The sequence below is a fragment of the Pelophylax lessonae genome, assembly GCF_965119305.1.
Source record: "Pelophylax lessonae genome assembly, chromosome: 2".
Lineage (NCBI taxonomy): Eukaryota > Metazoa > Chordata > Amphibia > Anura > Ranidae > Pelophylax > Pelophylax lessonae.
The window spans coordinates 40210689-40230769 of NC_138769.1; positions in this window are offsets into that span (position 1 = coordinate 40210689).

The window sequence follows — 20081 nt, forward strand, 5'->3', positions numbered from 1 at the left end:
TTTTGTTGCTCTCAATCTGCGACCCAAACTTCAGTGGTGTAAGCAGGTGGTTGGGACATGGTCCCGTCTCCCCCTCTCCCTAAAGATTCATTTGATTAAAATTAAAATTCTTCCGGTACTACTTTATATTTTCCGACACTCCCCGGTTTGGTTGCCGAAGTCTCTGTTTAAGCAACTCTATTCACTTATTACCACATTCCTATGGTCATTGGGTCCAGCCAGATTTAGCAAAAAGTGTTATGCAGACCATGGATGCAAGGGGGACTTGCGTGCCCCAACTTCTACCTGTATTATATGGCGGCCATGCTGGTTCAGGCACATGTATGGTTAGTAGCAGATAAGACCAACGCGTCCGTGGTCCTTGAGGCAGCATTTGTGGGCTCATACGAGACTTTGCGGAATGCTTTGTACAGGGGACCGCGGGCCACGTATCCCTCCTTGACCGTCTCCATGCGGATGGTGGTCAGGGCTTGGCATACCATTATTGCGGTGCCCAACCAAAAAAGGGCACTCTGGTCGCCCGACATCCCTCTATGGTTTAACCCTCAACTTTTGAAATTTCGCTCTATCCCGGATCCCGCTTTGTGGGTGGGCAGGGGAGCGAGATCCCTTGCAGACATCTGTGAGGGGGCGACATTGTTTACGTTTGATAGGCTTAAACATAAATTTCTTTCCAAATTCTTTCTTTTTTCGCTATTTGCAACTCCGACACGCCTTTAATACCCAGTTTAAGCGGCCCATTGTCCGCCTCGAGCATGATAACTTAGAGGCTCTGTTGCGTAATGATACCCTGGAAAAGCCTCTCTCCTCCGCGTACAAGATGCTTCATCTTTCCATCCAGACTGGTCTGGATGGCCTGCGTGCGGCATGGGATGCGGAGGGGGGGGGGGTTGGACGAGGAGGACTGGGAAGAGATCTGGGAATGTCCCTTCGGGGCTCTGATTGCAACTAGGGACAAGTTGATTCAATTTAAAATATTACATAGAATTTATCTGACCCCTGTACGTCTACACCGTATGTTTCCAACGACCTCTGCTGGAGGTGCCCCAGTGACTCTGCGAGGTTCTCCCATATCTTCTGGGGGTGCCCGGCGGTTGGGGGCTTCTGGCGGGAGGTGACCGACTTCGTGTCCAACCTTGTTACGCATGCAGTTTCGCTGACGGTAGCCGTTTGCCTTCTGGGCTTGGTGAACGTTATGCAGGCTCCCAAGGCGGTGCGCACCTTGGTGGGCATTCTACTGTTCTATGCCCGTAAAGCGATAGATCTGAAGTGGAAATCAGCATTCCCTCCTACACTGAGGTTCTGGAAGGGACTGGTTAATGATGTGGCGCCTTTGTATAAAACAGCTAACATGTCTAGAGGATGTCCTCGAAAGTTTGAGATGGTGTGGCAATTGTGGGTGAACTCCTCTCCGACAACTGATACTCAGGATTGATCCCCCTGTCCCTCATTTTGTGTGAGAACCTCATATGTGGTAGAGACTTTTGTATTTCTGATGGGAGGGACTGTTGTAGCGGCCTGTAAATCCTGGGTGGTGGAGGAGCGGGTTTAATGCTATGATGCATTATGTCATGAATCTTCATTTTTTCCTCATTCTTAGTGAAGGTGTTTTTTTCGGTGATCTTGGCCCCCTTTTTTTTTTTTGGGCTGAGATCGTCTTGGTGTTTGTCTATGTTTCCATAGTGTGTAGCTGTTTAAGTTGTTTTGCGCGGGGTATGCCCCAATTGGCGTTATGTTTTTTTATTTTTCGAGAAATTTTCAATAAACAGAATTAAAAAAAAATAAATGTTGCACACTCGTAAAATTTGCGTCAAACTACTGTTAATAAAAATCTCCATAGGCGATGCTTTAAACGCCTCTGCAGGTTACCTGTTAAAAGTTACAGAAGAGGGCTAGCGATAGAATTATTGCTCTTGCTCTAACATTCGCGGCAATACCTCACATGTGTGGTATGAACATAGATTACAGATGCATGCGTGACTTGCATATGCATTCACTTCTTATTTTTACACTGTAGCTTTGTTTTTTTTTTTTTTTTTTTTTTTTTTTATCACTTTTATTCCTATTAAAGGAATTTAAACATCCCTTGTAATAGAATTTAGGATGACCGGTCCTCTTTTTGGAGAGATCGAGGGTCAATAAGACCCCAAATCTCCTTGTTTTTTGTTTTTTTTACCTTTTTTAAAACCAAAAGATCAAAAAAAAAAAAAATGTTTAATCATTTACTGTAAAACAAAAAAATGATTACTTCCTCCCTGAACAGGAATTGACGTAATCACCTCACTCCGGTCCTCCAAGATCATAGAGGCGATTAAATCGATCTAATAATTTATCGCCTCCTGTGACCAGCTGGTTGCACGGTCGGATCGTTTCTCGGGCGAGCCGGTGGAAATGGGTAAGCCCAAGAAACACTGGTGGAAGAGGGGGGGACATCCTTGGACTCGGACAGTTAGGGTGTTTCTCACTCCAGGGGAAAAACTCTTGGAACTTCAAACTGCGGTTCAACTGTTACCGTCCAGCACATGGTCATCCTTTCGGACCTGCATGCAAGTTCTGGGACTGATCGTGTTGTCTTTCAACACGGTCCCTTTCGCTCAACCCCTCTCGAGGATCCCCCATAAGGCAATCCTTCTCAGATAGGACTAGAATCCAAACTCTCTGGACACTCCGATCCAGCTGAGGCAGGTGTCCAGGGAGTCTTGATCTGGAATTTTGCCTCCCCTTTTTACTGGACCATTGTCACCACGGATGCAAGCTTGTCCAGATGGGGAAGAGTCCTCGGCAGGTTGGCAGTATGGTCCCTGGAGGATCCAGGTTACCGATCAATGCCCTGGAGCTGAGAGCGATCCAGCTTTGCCTACTTCACTGGACCGGCAGCTGTCCAGCGTGTATTCAATCAGACTATGCCACGAACGTGGGTTATGTCATTCACCTAGGGGGCACCAAGGGTGTCCTTGCGGTCTTGAAGTGACAGGCATTCTGCGTTGGGCAGAGCGCCTTGTTCCAGCTCTCTCTGCTGTTACCTTTCCAGGTGTGGAAAATTGGCAGGCGGATTGCCTCAGTCAACAGGCCTTGGATGCAGGGAAATGGTTCCTTCATCCGGAGGTGTTCTAGCAGTTGTGTCTTCGTTGGAGCACTCCAGACGTGGATCTGTTGGCATCGCATCTATAGGATAGTGCAGAGGTTTGTGGCATGCTCCCGGGACCCTCTGGCAGGTGCACTGGTGTCTCCATGGGTCCTGTTGAAGGGTAGAACATATGCTAAGTTCAACATGAACGATGCTGGGAAGTTTAGAATGGTCACCTGCTCAAGGATGATGCCGGCATAGTCATGTGAGAGCGATCACGGATGGGCCAAGGTCAGTATAAGCTGCTATCTGCCTTTCCTCCTCTCAAGTTGCTGCCAAGACTTCTTCGCAGGATCGAGGTGGAAGGGATTCCGGTCATTCTTGTGGCTTCGGACTGGCCTCACCGAGCTTGGTACACCGACCTGGTCAGGCTAGCCGCAGGCGCTCCTTGGAGACTTCCTCTCAGAGAGGATTTATTGTCTTCAGGCTCAATCTTTTATCCTGCTTTACGGTCGCTGGCTTTGTCAGCTTGGCTGTTGAAAGTCAGGTGCTTAAGGGGAGGGGATTGTTTGCTTCAGTGATTCTCACCCTGCTTAAAGGGAAGTGACTTCTAGGATTCATGGTACAAGAAAGTCGTATACAAATGTAGCGTTTATGGTTGTGGCTAGAGATATGCCGGTTTTCGGTAAAGCGATACATCGCGGTATCGCATATGCATGGTATTGTTATTGTCCTCTTTTTTTAAAATACCGTATACTTCTGTTTTGCAAGTCTGCCGGGCTACCCCCACATCTCCCTGCTGTGTCGGACTCCTGGCTCAGCTGTTCTTTAGTACAACGGAGCCGCTACTTCCTGTATAGGTCCTGCTCACAGGTGTAGTGATATCAGATGCACTCCGCCTGTGATGGGAGGAGCCATACACAGGAAGCGGCGACTTTGCTCTATACTGAAGCCGCATGCTTCCTCCCGGCCTTAGCCAGACAGACAGTGCCTACTACAAACAAATCTCTTCTGCAAGTACCTACCTACCCACTACTATTACCAGATACTGTCACTGTGTGTGTGTGTGTGTGTGTGTGTGTGTGTATGTATGTATGTATGTATCTACAGCTGCAAGAAAAAGTATGTGAACCCTTTGGAATGATATGGATTTCTGCACAAATGGGTCATAAAATGTCCACCAGCTCAGGAGGATGTTGACCCCCTTCCAGATCCTGGTGTAAGAGCTTTGCCCATTCCGTTAAGGTCTGGGAGACCAAGGTGATCGCAAACACCAGCCTCAAAACTGAACCCGCCACAGTGAAAAGATATCTGACCACAGCCTCAGCTTTCTTGTCCACAGGGTCCTTAAAAGACGGGGAAATCTTCCACCAGAAGGAGCGTGGCCTTATTTAATGTGGAAATCTGGGAGTCCACCACCGGCGGAACCGCATGCTTCTTCAAAAGACAATGCGTTCCGGGGATCTCATATTCTCTGAAAAATGGCCAAGAGATCATAACTCTGTGTGTGTGTACAGCTGCAAGAAAAAGTATGTGAACCCTTTGGAATTATATGGATTTCTGCACAAATTGGTCATAAAATGTGATCTGATCATCATCTAAGTCAAAACAATAGACAATCACAGTCTGCTTAAACTAATAACACACAAAGAATGAAATGTTGCCATGTTTTTATTGAACACACCATGTAAACATCCACAGTGCAGGTGGAAAAAGTATGTGAACCCTTGGATTTAATACCTGGTTGAACCTCCTTTTGGCAGCAATAACTTCAACCAAACGTTTCCTGTAGTTGCAGATCAGACGTGCACAATGGTCAGGAGTAATTCTTGACCATTCCTGTTTACAGAACTGTTTTAGTTCAGCAATATTCTCGGTATGTCTGGTGTGAATTGCTTTCTTGAGGTCATGCCACAGCATCTCAATCGGGTTGAGGTCAGGACTCTGACTGGGCCACTTCAGAAGGCGTATTTTCTTCTGTTTAAGCCATTCTGTTGATTTTCTTCTATGCTTTTGGTCATTGTCCTGTTGCAACACCCATCTTCTGTTGAGCTTCAGCTGGTAGACAGATGGCCTTAAGTTCTCCTGCAAAAATGTCTTGATAAACTTGGGAATTAATTTTTCCTTTTGATAATAGCAATCCGTCCAGGTCCTGACGCAGCAAAGCAGCCCCAAACCATGATGCCCCCACCACCATACTTCACAGTTGGGATGAGGTTTTGATGTTGGTGTGCTGTGCCTCTTTTTCGCCACATAGTGTTGTGTTTCTTCCAAACAACTGAACTTTGGTTTCATCTGTCCACAGAATTTTGCCAGTACTACTGTGGAACATCCAGGTGCTCTTGTGCAAACTGTAAACGTGCAGCAATGTTTTGTTTGGACAGCAGTGGCTTCCTCTGTGGTATCCTCCCATGAAATCCATTCTTGTTTAGTGTTTTACGTATTGTAGATTCGCTAACAGGGATGTTGGCATTTGCCAGTGACTTTTGTAAGTCTTTAGCTAACACTCTAGGATTCTTCTTCACCTCATTGAGCTGTCTGCGCTGTGCTCTTGCAGTCATCTTTACAGGACGGCCACTCCTAGGGAGAGTAGCAGCAGTGCTGAACTTTCTCCATTTATAGACAATTTGTCTTACCGTGGACTGATGAACAGCAAGGCTTTTGGAGATACTATTATAACCCTTTCCAGCTTTATGCAAGTCAACAATTCTTAATCGTAGGTCTTCTCAGAGCTCTTTTGTGCGAGGCATCATTCACATCGGGCAATGCTTCTTGTGAAAAGCAAACCCGAAACTGGTGTATGGTTTTTTTTATAGGGCAGGGCAGCTGGAACCAACACCTCCAATCTCATCTTATTAATTGGACTCCAGTTGGCTCACATCTCACTCCAATTAGCTCTTGGAGATGACATTAGTCTAGGGGTTCACATACTTTTTCCACCTGCACTGTGAATGTTTACATGGTGTGTTCAATAAAAACATTGCAACATTTCATTCTTTGTGTGTTATTAGTTTAAGCAGACTGTGATTGTCTATTGTTGTGACTTAGATGATGATCAGATCACATTTTATGACCAATTTGTGCAGGAATCCATATAATTCCAAAGGGTTCACATACTTTTTCTTGCAGCTGTACACACACACACGATCTCTTGGCCATTTTTCAGAGAATGTGAGATCCCCGGAACGCATTGTCTTTTGAAGAAGCGGACGGTTACACCGGTGGTGGACTCTTAGATTTCCACATTAAATAAGGCCACGCTCCTTCTGGTGGAAGATTTCCCCGTCTTTTAAGGACCCTGTGGACAAGAAAGCTAAGGCTGTGGTCAGATATCTTTTCACTGTGGCGGGTTCAGTTTTGAGGCTCGTGTTTGCGATCACCTTGGTCTCCCAGACCTTAACGGAATGGGCAAAGCTCTTACGCCAGGATCTGGAAGGGGGTCAACCTCCTCAGGAGCTGGTGGATCAGTTGATACAGGGGCTACAGTACATCTACGATGCATCCTTGGATGCGGCCCCGTTGGCTGGCAGGGTGTCTGTGACTGCGGTGACCCTCCACCGCATGATTTGGTTGAAGTACTGGTTGGCTGACCAGGCGTCCAAAAAAGTCCTGACTGATCTACCGTTTGCAGGAGACCGTTTGTTCGGTGCTTCTATGGAAGAGATCATTAAAGGTCTTACGGGAGGTAAGAGTAGTCTGCTTCCACAGTTGCCAAGAGCAAGGAGCCTCGTCATAAACATGATCCTTTCTTCTCGGCTCACAAACGGTCCTTTTGTCACGCGGGTTCGCAGGACAAGGGACAAAAGTCCACCTTTAACTTCGTGGGAGGTTCCAAGAGACCCTGGGCTGGTAAGTCAAAAGCGGGTTCCACTGGCCCCACAGACAAGTCCTCCTCTGCCTGAAGGGGCGCCCTCACCCGTATCTTGGGGTGGGGGGACATCTTCAGTTTTTCCAAACTCATGGACCTTGCTCATTCAAGACAAATGGGTCCACGGTATTATTCGGGCCGGTTACAAGATCAAGTTTTGGTCCTTACCTCTCGCAGGGTTCTTTCCTTCCAACCTGCGCCTGTCCCAGGATCGGCTGCAGGGCCTGTATGGGGCTGTGTAGGATCTGCTGTCACAGGGAGTAATTGTCCTGGTTCCAGAGTTGGAACGTTTTCAGGGGTTTTATTAAAATCTGTTTACTGTTCCCAGGAAGGTAGGCAAGGTCCGTCCAATTTTGGATCACAAGGCCCTGAGTTCAGAAATTTCGAATGGAGCCCATTTGCACGGTGGTGGCATCCCTTCATCAAGGGGATTTTCTGGCCTCTCTCTCGATATCAAGGACGCTTACCTTCATATCCCAATATATGTAGGGCATCAGCGTTTTCTTTGTTTTGCTGTGAGAGAGGAATATTATCAATTCGTAGCGTTACCCTTTGGTCTCATCTCAGCTCCTTGGGTGTTCACAAAAGTCTTGGCCCCGGTGTTAGCCGTGCAGAGGGGGATCGCTGTACTGGGGTACCTGGATGATCTCCTTCTGCATGCAGAGTCTGTCTTAAAAGACGATCTCGACATTACTTTGTGAACTCTGCAAGAGTTTGGCTGGACGGTGAATTTTCAGAAATCAGCTCTGACTCTGTCCAACAAGCTGGACTACCTGGTCCTGACTTTGGATTCAGCCTCAGCCAGGGCGTTTCTCCTGGAGGCGAAACTGCTAAAGTTGCAGCATGCGATTCGGCTCCTGTTGTCCAACCGTTGGTTGTCTCTCAGGACGTGCATGCTAGTGCTGGGCTTGATGGTCTCCACCTTTTTTGAGGTGGTTCTGTTTGCTCAGTTTCATACCAGGCCTCTGCAAAAGGAGAATCTTGCCAAATAAGACAAGAATTCTCTATTTCTCCGACAATCTGATCCTGTTGAGCCGGGGTGCGAGGGGATCCTTGCTTTGGTGGCTCCGTTCCCTGGCACTTCGACAAGGGAAATCCCTTCTCCCCCTGTACTGGACAGTGGTTACCATGGACACACCAGCCTATCGGGGGAGCATGGATTCAGTTCAAGGGGTTTGGATTCGGGGGAAGTCCAGTTTGCAGATCAATATCCTGGAGATTCGGGCGGTCAGACTTTGCCTGTCCCTGTGGATGGATCTTCTGCAGGGGTGTCTAACGATTTGGCAGCTGTGGCATAGGTCAATCATCAAGGGGGCACAAAAAGTGCCCTGGCGGCCAGAGAAGTTGCCGGCATTTTAAGGTGGGCACAACGTTATGTTCCAGCCCTCTCTGCTGTGCACATTCCAGGAATGGAAAATTGGCAGTCGGCAGGCCCTGAGTCCAGGCGAATGGTCTCTTCACCCAGAAGTGTTTCAACAACTATGTCACCGGTGGGGGACTCCTGATGTGGACCTGTTGGCTTCTCGTCTCAACCGGAAGGTTCAGAGGTTTGTGGCAAGATCTCGGGATCCTTTGGCCTACTCCCTGGTGGCCCCTTGGGGTCAGTATCGTCTGATTTTACCTTTTTCCTCCACTACAGCCTTTGCCAAGGCTTCTGCGCAGAATCGAGGCAGAAGGGATTCCAGTCATGCTGGTGGTTCCCGACTGGCCTCGTCAGTCTTGGTAAGCAGGCCTCGTAAGGCTGGTACCCGATGTTCCTAGTGGACTCCCTCTCAGAGAAGATCTTTTTATCTCAAGGGCCGGTCTTCCATCCTGCTTTACGGTCGCTGGCTTTAACGGCCTGGCTATTGAAAGCCAGATACTGAAGGATAGAGGGTTGTCGGATCCAGTGATTCCTACTCTGTTAAAAGCGGGAAAAATCTAGGTCTCTGAAGATTTATCATAGAGTCTGGAGGGCATACATTTATTGGTTTGAGTCTGGGGGGGGTTCTCCCCGCTCCTTTTCAGTGTCCCGTCTGCTGGAGTGTCTACATAAGTGTAGATAAACGTTTGGCTCTGGGCACCATCAAGAGCCAGATTTCTGCTTTGGTAATTTTTTTTCCAATGGGCGTTGACTACAAATTCTTTGGTTGACCCTTTCGTTCAGGGGGTTTGCCACTTGGCCCCTCCGGGAAGGTCTCTGGTACCTCCGTGGGATCTCAATTTGGTTCTCTCAGTTCTTCGAAGAACGCCTGTGACAAGAGTCACTTTGGTTGGGGGGCTTGTGGAATCCAGATTACTTTAGAGGGGTCAGGAAACTCCTTGTCCAGCTTCCCCAGCCCCTCGTATGTGTAAGTCACCCTGTGTCTATTACGGGCATAGGGTGACCAAGAACCCCAGTTGGGTCTACACTAATCAGACTCGCTGTACAACCATACTGGATTCAACCTTTCATGTTACCCCGGCTATCCTATATATGAAGATGAACGGTTTGACTGACAGTCTGCTAGAATATTGCAGGAGTGTCTCATAGACCCTTTCTAGATAGTGGGATGGGTTTTTTTATTGTTTAGTACCTGTAGTCCACTGTTCTATTGTTTATACCTGCCTTAAGATCAACCTATTATGGGATGTATATACAGTATGTATGTGGATTGGCTGCTAAGGGGGGGGGGTTTGTCCCAAAGTGTCAATCCATCATGGCAGCTTCCTGGACAAAGTTCCATATGGTTTGTAAGTTTGTCCCGGCAGGGCATATGGAGCTGATCAGTCTGTGGAAGTCTGGTTTGGGCAGGCCAGACTGGGCTTCTTGGTCACCCTGTGTCCCTAATAGACACAGGGTGACGTAGACAGACATAAGATGGGCCTAAGGGGCTGAGAGAGGGATTTTCCAACCTCTCTGTTAGGCTGTGTTCCACAGGCCCTTCCAATGTCTGCACCCACCCAGTACCCTAAACAAATTGTCCAGAAAACAGCGTTACTCACCCTGGGCCTCTTCTCTCAGGGAGGCTGAAGTTGCTGTTGGGCAGTGCTCAGTGATGTTAGGCCCTGATGCCAGCTGTTCTGCAGGAAAGTAAACTGAAAAGTCAGTGGCCTTGCACACATCTTCCTGGGTGACCAATTGTTGCAGGCATAGGTAAGCAGCACAAGGCCTGGATGCCCGCTCTTCTGATGTAGGCTCACTGGGATGTTCCTCCTCAGCAGAAAAATATATTGAATCCCCAGTCTCCGGAATTGCTGAAAGTCCAGGGCATGGGCTGGGGGCACTTGGGCCCAGTGCCAACACTTTGGCAGGTGACATATCTATAACATCGTCTGATGAAAAGTAAATTAAATCTTTGATCCGTGGTTGGGGAATGAAGAAGGCTTCCTCTTCTCCCATACCTTTTAAACTGCAGCTGGGAAGATGAGCTGGCTGCTTCATCTCTCGTACATTTTATCCAGCTGCTGAACAGATGCATTCCTCCACCCAAGCTTGTCCTGTGCAGAAACAGGTTAGTCAAGGTGAGTCAGCGCTGCATCCACCATAAGACCTCCGCATCCAAAACCGTGGGTGCAGGTGAACAAAGCACACTATTGCTGTGCCACATTGTCGATTCTTCAGTCAGGATTTCTGGACTGTCAGCTGGTACTTCTGGATATTCCCAGGCAAGGGGAGCCCAGGCCCGGCGCTGAGCAGAGTCTAGCAGCCGTCTGTAGGCGATCTCCAGCTCCCATTCCTGATTCGCTAGAAATTCCAAATCTTCCAGTGCCCAGTGCAATTCCAAGACATTCAGCATCCGTTCTCTGTATTCCAAGATTTCCTCCAAACGCCACTCCAAATCGCTCCCAAAGTTGGGGTCCTCAGATAGCCTCTCTAATTACAGCCCCAGGCCGCCGTAGCAAAAGCCTTACGTTAGGCTGTCGTCTGCTGTCCATGGGCACACTTGGGTTACATACCAGCGGAGGGCTCTAAAGCTCTCGTCCCAACCGCAAAGTCTGCTTAACTCAGCTTTCCATTCCTTGTGCGGTTGTCTCCCCAAAAATACCAATCGAACTTCGTACTGCGACCAGTACCTTTCCTGGAAAGAGGGTAGGATTTTTCCCTGGTGTCGCTGGTCACAGGCTAGTGCTTCCTCCCAGAGTTCCAAGCGGATTGATTCATGCCATCCTAGCAGGACCTTCTCTGACACTGGTCCCCTGTGCTGTATCCGCAATTCTCGCAACCTCCTTCCGAATTCCTCTTCTATGGCGGCTGATATCTGTACCTCTCCCCTTCTGCTCCCCGGACCTTTGATCCCAGTGGAGGTTTGGATGTCCCAGACTGCAGGAAGCATCCTACCGCTTGCCACCAATGTTACGGATTCGCCGACCCACACTGTACTTGTGGTCTTCCATCAGTATACGGCTTCCTTGCAGTCATGAACATAGATATCAAATCCTAGCCGCCCCCATACAAAGCTAGCCAACAACTTCGTTTGTACTGGAATCACCTTTTTATTGAACAGTCACACAGAATTTATATACAGCATGGACACATTCCCTTCCTGATCAAATTACCACACACAGGTCAGGGGTTACCCGATTACATTATCATATGCAGATTAAATTGTATACAGAAATGGAATTAACCTGAATTAATTATCTAGCTGTCTGGACAGAATACACATCCCACCACTGTCACCAATGTGATGGACTCCGGACACCCCGACTGGTGGTTATCTCCGCCAAGAATCTGCTTCCTAAACACGAGACCCGTGAATCTGGTTACCCCAAGAACTAAGCAGTACTAGCTTTGGAGTGAATCAGAATCAAACTGTTTATTCAAACACAGGCACAAAAAGATATACACTTTGGGACAACCCCCCCCCCCCCCCCCCCCGATCAAATTACCACACACAGGTCGGGGATTACCGGATTACATTGTCCTATGCAAATGAAATTGTATACAAAAATAGAATTAGCCTGAACTAAGTATCTAGCTGTCTGGACAGACTACACATCCCACCTCATTACACAAAAAATGCACATTAGCATGAGTGTAAACACAGAACCCATTTGAAGCAATCCAAACCATTACGTATCTGTCTTTCACTCCCAGTGACGGTCAGTACCATCAAGACTCCTGTCACGCCTTCTGAAAATATTTGTAAACTCCTGCTTTCTCTGTCATAGAAGGTAGCTTTTTGGTGGCTATTACTTCTGCACGCAGGGTGTCGGAACTGACTGCGTTGTCCTGTTGGTCTCCTTACCTGGCGATTCACAGGGATAAAGTGGTGCTACATCCATGTCAGTCGTTCCTTCCTAAGGTCGTTTCGGGTTTCTACTTGAATGAAGACATCGTGTTGCCCTCCTTGTGCCCTAAGCCGAAACATCCTAAAGAAATTGCTTTACATTTCCCTGGATGTGGTTCGGGCGATTAGGGTGTACCTGGCTTCAACTGAGGCAATTCGGAAATCGGATTCCTTGTTTGTTCTTTACGGATGGATCTTGTAAGGGGCAGGCCGCATCTGCTGCGACCATTTTCAGATGAATCAGGCAGACAGTGGTGCAGGCCTATTCCATTAAGGGTCAGGATCCTCCTTTCCCTGTTGAGGTGCATTCTGCAAGGGCGCTCAGTGCCTCCTGGGCCTTCCGTCATCAGGCGTCAGTGGTTCCGGTGTACAAGGTGGCCACATGGTCGTCTGTGCATACATTCACCAAGTTTTACAAGGTGGATGTCCAAGTATCTGCAGATGCTGTGTTCGGCCGCAAGGTTTTGCACGCCGCTGTTGCAGAGGCTCCTGCCTCTTGAGGGGTTTTCTTTCTGAGTGGTGAGCTCCAGTTCTTCCTGGTTGAGCTCCTGGTTTACCTGGTTGGCTATGTTTAGCCCTTTTTGGGAATTATGTGCATTGCTGTGTTTTTCCCACCCCTCATGTTAACACTGCTTTTGGACAACCCAAGGGTCAAAGAAGACATGAAGCGGTGTCCATCAATGAACAAAAGAGCCTGGATTTTTGTCTTACCGTAAAAACATTTTTTCTGATGTTCATTGGCGGACACAGCACCCACCCCTTTGTTGAGTTGGGTTATGTATTCTTCAGACACTGCTTGTTACAAACTGAAGTCCTATAGCAGGAAGTGGGAGTATACACCCCTAGGACGGCCCTAAGGGCGTAGTCAAGTTTGGTTTCCTCCTTGTCCTACTCCTGTGGAGAGCTGCATAACCCCAGAGTCAAAGAAGATATGAAGCTGTGTCTGTCAATGAACATTAGAGAGAAGGATTTTACGGTAAGACAAAAATCCAGTTTTTTTGAGCTGCCAGGAGTTGGGCTTTACTTCTAATTCTATGTTTAGATTTATTGAGCTTTTTGTAATCCTATTCATGTAGGTTAACTGGTTTGAATCATCGGTATAGCCTTCTATATTATGTTTTTATATTCTTACAGGTGACACAGAAAATAAAGCACAGCAGCAATTTTCCGGAGAAAGTTATCGGATGATTCCTCCGATGATTGCACTATTTCTAGTCCCGGGGATATTGATTGCGATCTGGTACTATTTAAAACTGGTGAAAAAGTAAGTTAAATAAATGTACTGGGAGTGTGTGATCCTGTACTGAATGAGCACCACTGTAAAAGCCAAAGTGATAAGATGTATGATAAATCGACTCGTCCATCCTGCCACAGTTTTAAATAAACTCAAAAACCTTTAACCACTTCAATACCGGGCACTTTTCCCCCTTCCCGCCCAGGCCACTTTATAGCTTTTAGCGCATTTTGAATGACAATTGCGCGGTCATGCAACACTGTACTTAAACCAAATTTATGTCATGTTTTCTCCAGAAATAGAGCTTTCTTTTGGCGGTGTTTAATCACTGCAAGGTTTTTTCTTTTTTGGCTAAACAAATAAAAAAAAAAAAAAAAAAGACAGAAAAGTTTGAGAAAAAAAAAAGTTTTTTTTTGTTTTGTTATAAAATTTTGTAAATAGATACGTTTTTTTCCTGCACTGATGAGGCTGCACTGAGGGGGTGGCTCTAATATGCTGCACTGATGGGCGGCACTAATATGCAGCATTGATGGGCACTGATATATGGCACTGATGGGTATTACTGATATGCAGCATTGCTAGGCACTGATGGGCGGCACTGGTGGGCAATAATGGGCACTGGTGGGCGGCACTTATAGATGGCAATGATGGGCACTGGTGGGCAGCACTGATGGGGAGGGCACTGGCAGGCAGCACTGATAGGGAGGGCACTGGCGTGCTCCCTGAGTCTTGATTGCCACCCCTGGTGGCCATCGTGGGCATCCCTGGGGTCATGGGTGGGCATCCCTGGTGGCTCTAGTGGCACCCCCCCCCCCCCCAAGGGTCTGCACTGGTAATCAATGCTCTGATTACCAGTGCAGACCCCCGTCAGGAGAGCCGCAGGTCGGCTCTCCTCTACCTGTGCCTGTAAAGCACGAACTGAGGAAAGCCGATCAACGGCACTTCCTATTTACTATGTGACCAGCTGTGATTGGACACAGCTGAGCACATGGTAAAGAGCCTACATCAGTAGGCTCTTTACCGAGATCAGAGATGAGGTGAGTCAGAGTGACATGCCGCAGCACCGATCGCCGCTCTGCGAGCAGAGCGTATTATCCTGCCGCCGTCATATGACAGCGTGTCAGGATAATACAACCACCTTCCCGCCATCAATTGCCTATAGGGCGGGCGGGAAGTGGTTAAGCCTAGGTTCACACTGATGTAATGTAGGAAACGCAGTGAATCCTGTGCTTTACTTGGGCCAATGCCTACCAGGCCCTTCGGGTCTTGTATGGATTTTAAGGTTAACACCACGCAAAAAAAAAAGGCACTGGGACTTGCCGGAATCTGGAAGTCCCCTTAAGAGGGGGGAGGGGCCCTAGATCCCCTTCCCCCCACGTGAATGAGTATCGGGTACCCCTACCCATTCATCAGAAAACTTTTAAAAAATAATAAAAACGGACAGTTTTTGACAATTACTTTTATCAAAAAATAAAAAGTGTCCCCCGATGTAAATCCATCGTCAATCACACTGTACACGAAAAAAAAAAACACAAGGGGCGGGACACCCATGTGATGTAAACACGTGCCCCCCCCCCCCCCCCCCTTACCTATATAAGAAAGGTCAAAAAGTGGAGCCTGTAGTAGGCAGCCAGCCCTTTATAGAAGGCAGGAGCGTTGTGGGTTTTTTTTTTTCCTTTTCAGGTGCGGCAGGCAGCATGATTGACAATGGATTTATATCAGGGGACATTGTGTGTTTTCATTTATAAAAAAAAAAAAATGGTCAAAAACTGTCTGTTTTTTATATAACTCTTTGATCCTTTTTTGGTGCATGGCTAGGGGTTCTATGTACCCGATACGCATTCACATGGGGAAGAGCCAGGATCTGGGGTCCCCTTAAAGTGGGGTTTCCAGATTCCTGCCAGGGTTGTGAGGATAAGGCCCTTGTCCTCATCAACATAGTGACAGGATGCTCTGGGGGGGGGGGGCTGCTCCAAGGCACCTACTTCCCATGTGAGGGCATGTGGCTTGGTATGATTCAGAAGGGGTGGGAGGGTGCTCCCTCGTTCCTCTTTCTCTCCCCCCCCCCCCCCTTTCCTGACCTATCGGGCTGCATGCTCAGATAAGGGTCTGGCATGTGTTTGTTTTTTTTTTTTTAATTTCAGTGTGGGGTGCCATGCTGTGTGTTTGTTTGTTTTTTTTTTTTTTGTTTTTTTCTTTTCATTACGTTCAGCTGACCCAGGGAACCCTCTGTGGGGTTCACAGCCCACTCCTTAGCAACCAGCTGTTTGTCAATAAAACTGTGTGGGGTTTTTTTTTTTTACAAAATTGCGCATGTGATACCGCCAGCAAAACCCTGGTGGTAAATATCGCTTTTAAATATTGCTTTTTTACTCTCTGGTCTGTTTGTGAATTAGATTGAAGAGTTGTCAAAGCAATATTTACCTACACATTTATTTTTTTTTTCCTGTAAATAAATTGGACTTTATGAATTGGAGTTAATTTATCGGTAAATGTTAGTGAATTGACCCCATTCTCTAAAACAATCTGTAGTAAAGAAAGACTAAGGAACCTAAAGTGGTTTAAACCCCCCCTCTAATGTTTGTACCTATAGGTAAGCCTATAATAAACCTTACCTATAGGTACTGTAACGATCTCCTAAACTTGCACCGTTCAGAGATATTTACTGTATACTGCGCCGAGGACATGCGCTCTGAAGAAATGGCCGCTCGTGTCATTTCTTCAGAGCCCTGTATTGTGACCAGCAGCTCCCGCGTGCATGCGTGGGAGTGACGTCGTGCAGCTCCGGTCAGTAGCACAGCAGGAGTCCCCGGACCCAGGAGGAAGACCGGCGAAGATGGATGCGGCCTCCAGGGGAAGTCGCATAATGGGCTAATGTGCGATGCATACTAGCACATTATGAATTTACTTTCCAGGTAAGAGAAAAGAAATACATATTTGACTTCCTCTTTAATCTGTGTCTGAGAATACCATTCACACTGTTGCAACTGTCTTTAATATCTGGAGTATGTGCAATGGGAAGCATACAGGTTAGCAAGCATCCAATGTTACCATCAAAAAATCATTGGGTAGTTGTGCCTCCTTTGTAGCTTGAACAAAAAATCTGTAGCATTCCTGGTTAAATAAAAAACACCTTTTCTCTTACGTCCTCCGACAGTCGCCGCCTCTTCATATTCGTCACATATGGGGTATTAGACTTTGCTCCGAAGGAGTAGCTAGGCAACAGAATATGTTAACATTAAAGCTTTTAACATATCCCACCCTCAAGGGGTGGTCCCCTCAGTCAATACCCTCCTACTTCCTGCAACCATATCTCAGTTTTTAATGTCTAGCTTGTCAGGAGTGGCTGGCTCTCTCTGTGCTGGGGCTTTGTGCCCCAGACTCTTTCTTGTTTTTTGATTTTTTGTTTGAGTTTTCTCTCTACCTTTACTTAGCTGTTCTTTTTGTCAGCGTTAGTTAGTTCTTCGGATGAAGAGGATCGTGCGGGCTGGGTCTCGGGCTGATCCCCCTGGTCGCAGGTTGTGGGTCAGTGGCTTCCCAGCCTGCCATCGAGCGTTCAGCCAGGTAACGCTCCTGGCACAGTGAACGACCCATCCCTGTTCGTGCAGGGATGATTGGTGAGGTGGCTACCTCACTGGACGCTGTGCGGTTTCTTAACCCCCATTCTGTGCGTCTTGTATGCGACTCTCCCTGCCTCATGTGCAGCGGCTTGTTCGCCTGTGCGGGTCCCCCACGCCATTGTGAGGTAAGTGTATCTATGTGGGGACCTGTCTGTCTGGGGGGGTGTCAGTCTGGGACTGTGTAACCTGCCTCTATTCACACTGTTTGTCTCCCTATCTCTCGGCTGCATGCTGTGGGCTGCAAAGGGGGGGGGGGGGAGCTGTGTGACACTGTGTGTGTCAGCCTTGTCAGTGTGTGAAGCTGTGTGCGGTGGGGCATGTTTTGTGGCATGTTTGGGCACTATACAGCGATCGCTGCGGCGATCTCACATGTTGTTTTATACATGGATGACATGTGTGTTTTACTGTACTGTGGAGCGGCGCTGAAGGGCGCCATTTTGCCTACACTCGCTCCGGCCGCATGTTCTACATGCATGGCGGCCATTTTCTTGTAGCCTCCCATAGGCTTTCATAGAGCGCCCTGGCAGCATCACTTCCTCTTCTCCAGGAACACCGATCGAGGCAGCAGCAGCGGCGAGGGTCTCCTCAGGTTATATCCTTCCTATCCATTGCCTGTGTCAGTTTTATTGTCCCTGTGGGGGTCTCATTGTGCTTGTGTGTGGTGCGGTGGGCTGCGCTCGCCGCGCTTGTTAAAGGGGCAGTTAACCCTTTATTGTCCGGCATTTGTTATAGGGGCAATGGATTCTCAGGAGGGCAAATTTCCTACCGCCTTGGTGGAAAGCCAGGGGACCGCTGTTTCCCCCCCAGGGGGGATTTAGCCTCTATTGTGGCTGGCCTTGCTGCTCAGGTGCAGATGCTGGTGGCTGCTCAATCTACTAAGAGACCCAGAGTTGCTCTTTCCTCTGATTCTGAGGGTGAAGGTGATGGGGCTGTTATGGCGGGGGCCTCCTTATCAGGGTCCCGCTCCTCCCTGGATCTAGTGGGGTCCGAGGTGGAGGCTGAAGTTGAAGGGGTTGATAATTCTCCCCCTGGCTCGCCTGAAGAGCTTGCAATCATGGATGAATTGATTGCTTCCATAAAGCAAACGCTGCGTTTGCAGGATGAAGTGTGTCCCCCCGCTGCCTTGGCGGCTTATGGGACGCAGAGAAAACGCAGGACGACGCAGGTTTTTCCCTGCAATGATGATTTTCAGCGTGCTGTTAAGGAACAATGGCGCAATCTGCGCAAACCTTTTGCTGTACCAAGTAGGTTCAAGCTGCGTTATCCTTTCTCGCCTTCCACTGATGAAAGGTGGTATGTGCCTCCCCCAGTGGATCACGCAATTGCGGTTTTAAACAAATCCACTGCGATTCCTGCAGAGGATTCCCCTGTGTTCCGTGATGCCACGGATAGGAGATTGGAGTCTCTTGCCCGTCATACTTATTCTGTTACGGGTTCTATGCTTAAGGCTCTGTTTGCTTCTCTCATGGCGGCCAAGGCGATCGCAAGTTGGACGCAGATGCTTAGGCGCGTCCTAGTGGCCGATTCGGCCTCGCCGGCGACCCTGGATATGGTGGATCAAATCCACCAGGGTGTCATGTATCTGTGTGATGCGGACTTGGACCTAGTTCCGTTGGCTGCACGTGTGCACAGCGTGGCGGTGTTGTCTCGCCGCCTGGTTTGGTTGAAATGTTGGTCGGTGGACCAGTCTTCACGTAAGACCTTAGCCAATCTGCCTTATGATGGGTCTCGCCTTTTTGGGGAGTCCTTGGATGTGTTGATTAAGGGGATCACCGGAGGTAAGAGCACTCTCTTGCCCCATTTCCCCAAGGCTAAGGGGGCTTCTGGGAAGAAGCATGCTAATTTTCGGCCCCCTCAGGGGTCCTTTCGTGCCTTTCGGTCGCACTACAAGGGCAAACCGTTCAAAGGTCAAGGCTCTCAGAAGAAGCCCTGGTCTGGTAAACAGAAGTCCAGTCAATCCGGATCCGCAGCCTATAACAGTGCGGCCTGAAGGGGCGCCCTCACCCAGTTTTGGGGTGGGGGGACGCTTGCTCGGTTTTCTTCAGCCCTGGTTGGCCCGCGTGCGGGACAGATGGGTTCAGGAGATCGTTCGATCTAGTTACAAGATCGAGTTTCTCTCTCGGCCGGAGAGCAGATTTTTTCCCTCAAATCTTCAACTGTCTCCAGAGCGTTTACGGGACCTGCACCTGGCGGTGCGGGACCTGAGGGCTCAGGGAGGGGTAGTTCCGGTGCCTCATCGGGACAGATTTCGGGGGTTTTATTCCAATCTATTCACCGTGCCCAGAAAGGAGGGCAAGGTTCGTCCAATTCTGGACTTGAAGTCTCTGAACCGCTCTGTGCGGGTTCGCAAGTTCCGCATGGAATCCCTGCGGTCGGTGGTGGCTGCCCTGGTTCCGGGGGAATTCATGGCCTCCATCGATTTGAAGGATGCGTATCTTCACATCCCCATTTTCGAGGGTCACCAGAGGTACCTTCGATTTGCCATTGCGGAGGATCACTACCAGTTCGTGGCGTTGCCTTTTGGTCTCGCCTCGGCTCCGCGGGTCTTCACCAAGGTGCTTGCACCGGTTCTGGCATTGTTGAGGGCCCAGGGCATTTCTGTCCTGGGGTATCTGGACGACATTCTGGTTCGGTCTGCGACCAGCCAGGGTCTGGAGAAGGACCTGTCTGTCACGATGCAAACTCTGCAGGAGTTTGGTTGGACGATAGATTTTCCGAAGTCGACGCTGAGTCCGTCGGTTCGTCTTCCCTACCTGGGAATGATTCTGGACTCGGTGCAGGCGAAGGTCTTCCTGCCGGAAGACAAACTCAGAACTCTTCAGGAGGAAGTCAGGTCCCTCAGGGACGTTCCGCACTCGTCTCTGCGGACGTGCATGAGATGTCTGGGATTGATGGTCTCGGCCTTCGAGGCGATTCCCTTCGCCCAGTTTCACACGCGGGGTCTCCAAGCGGAGATCCTGTCCATGTGGGACGGGCGACCTCAATCTCTGGATCTTCAAATCTCGTTGAGTCATCGCACCAGAAGGGACCTTCTGTGGTG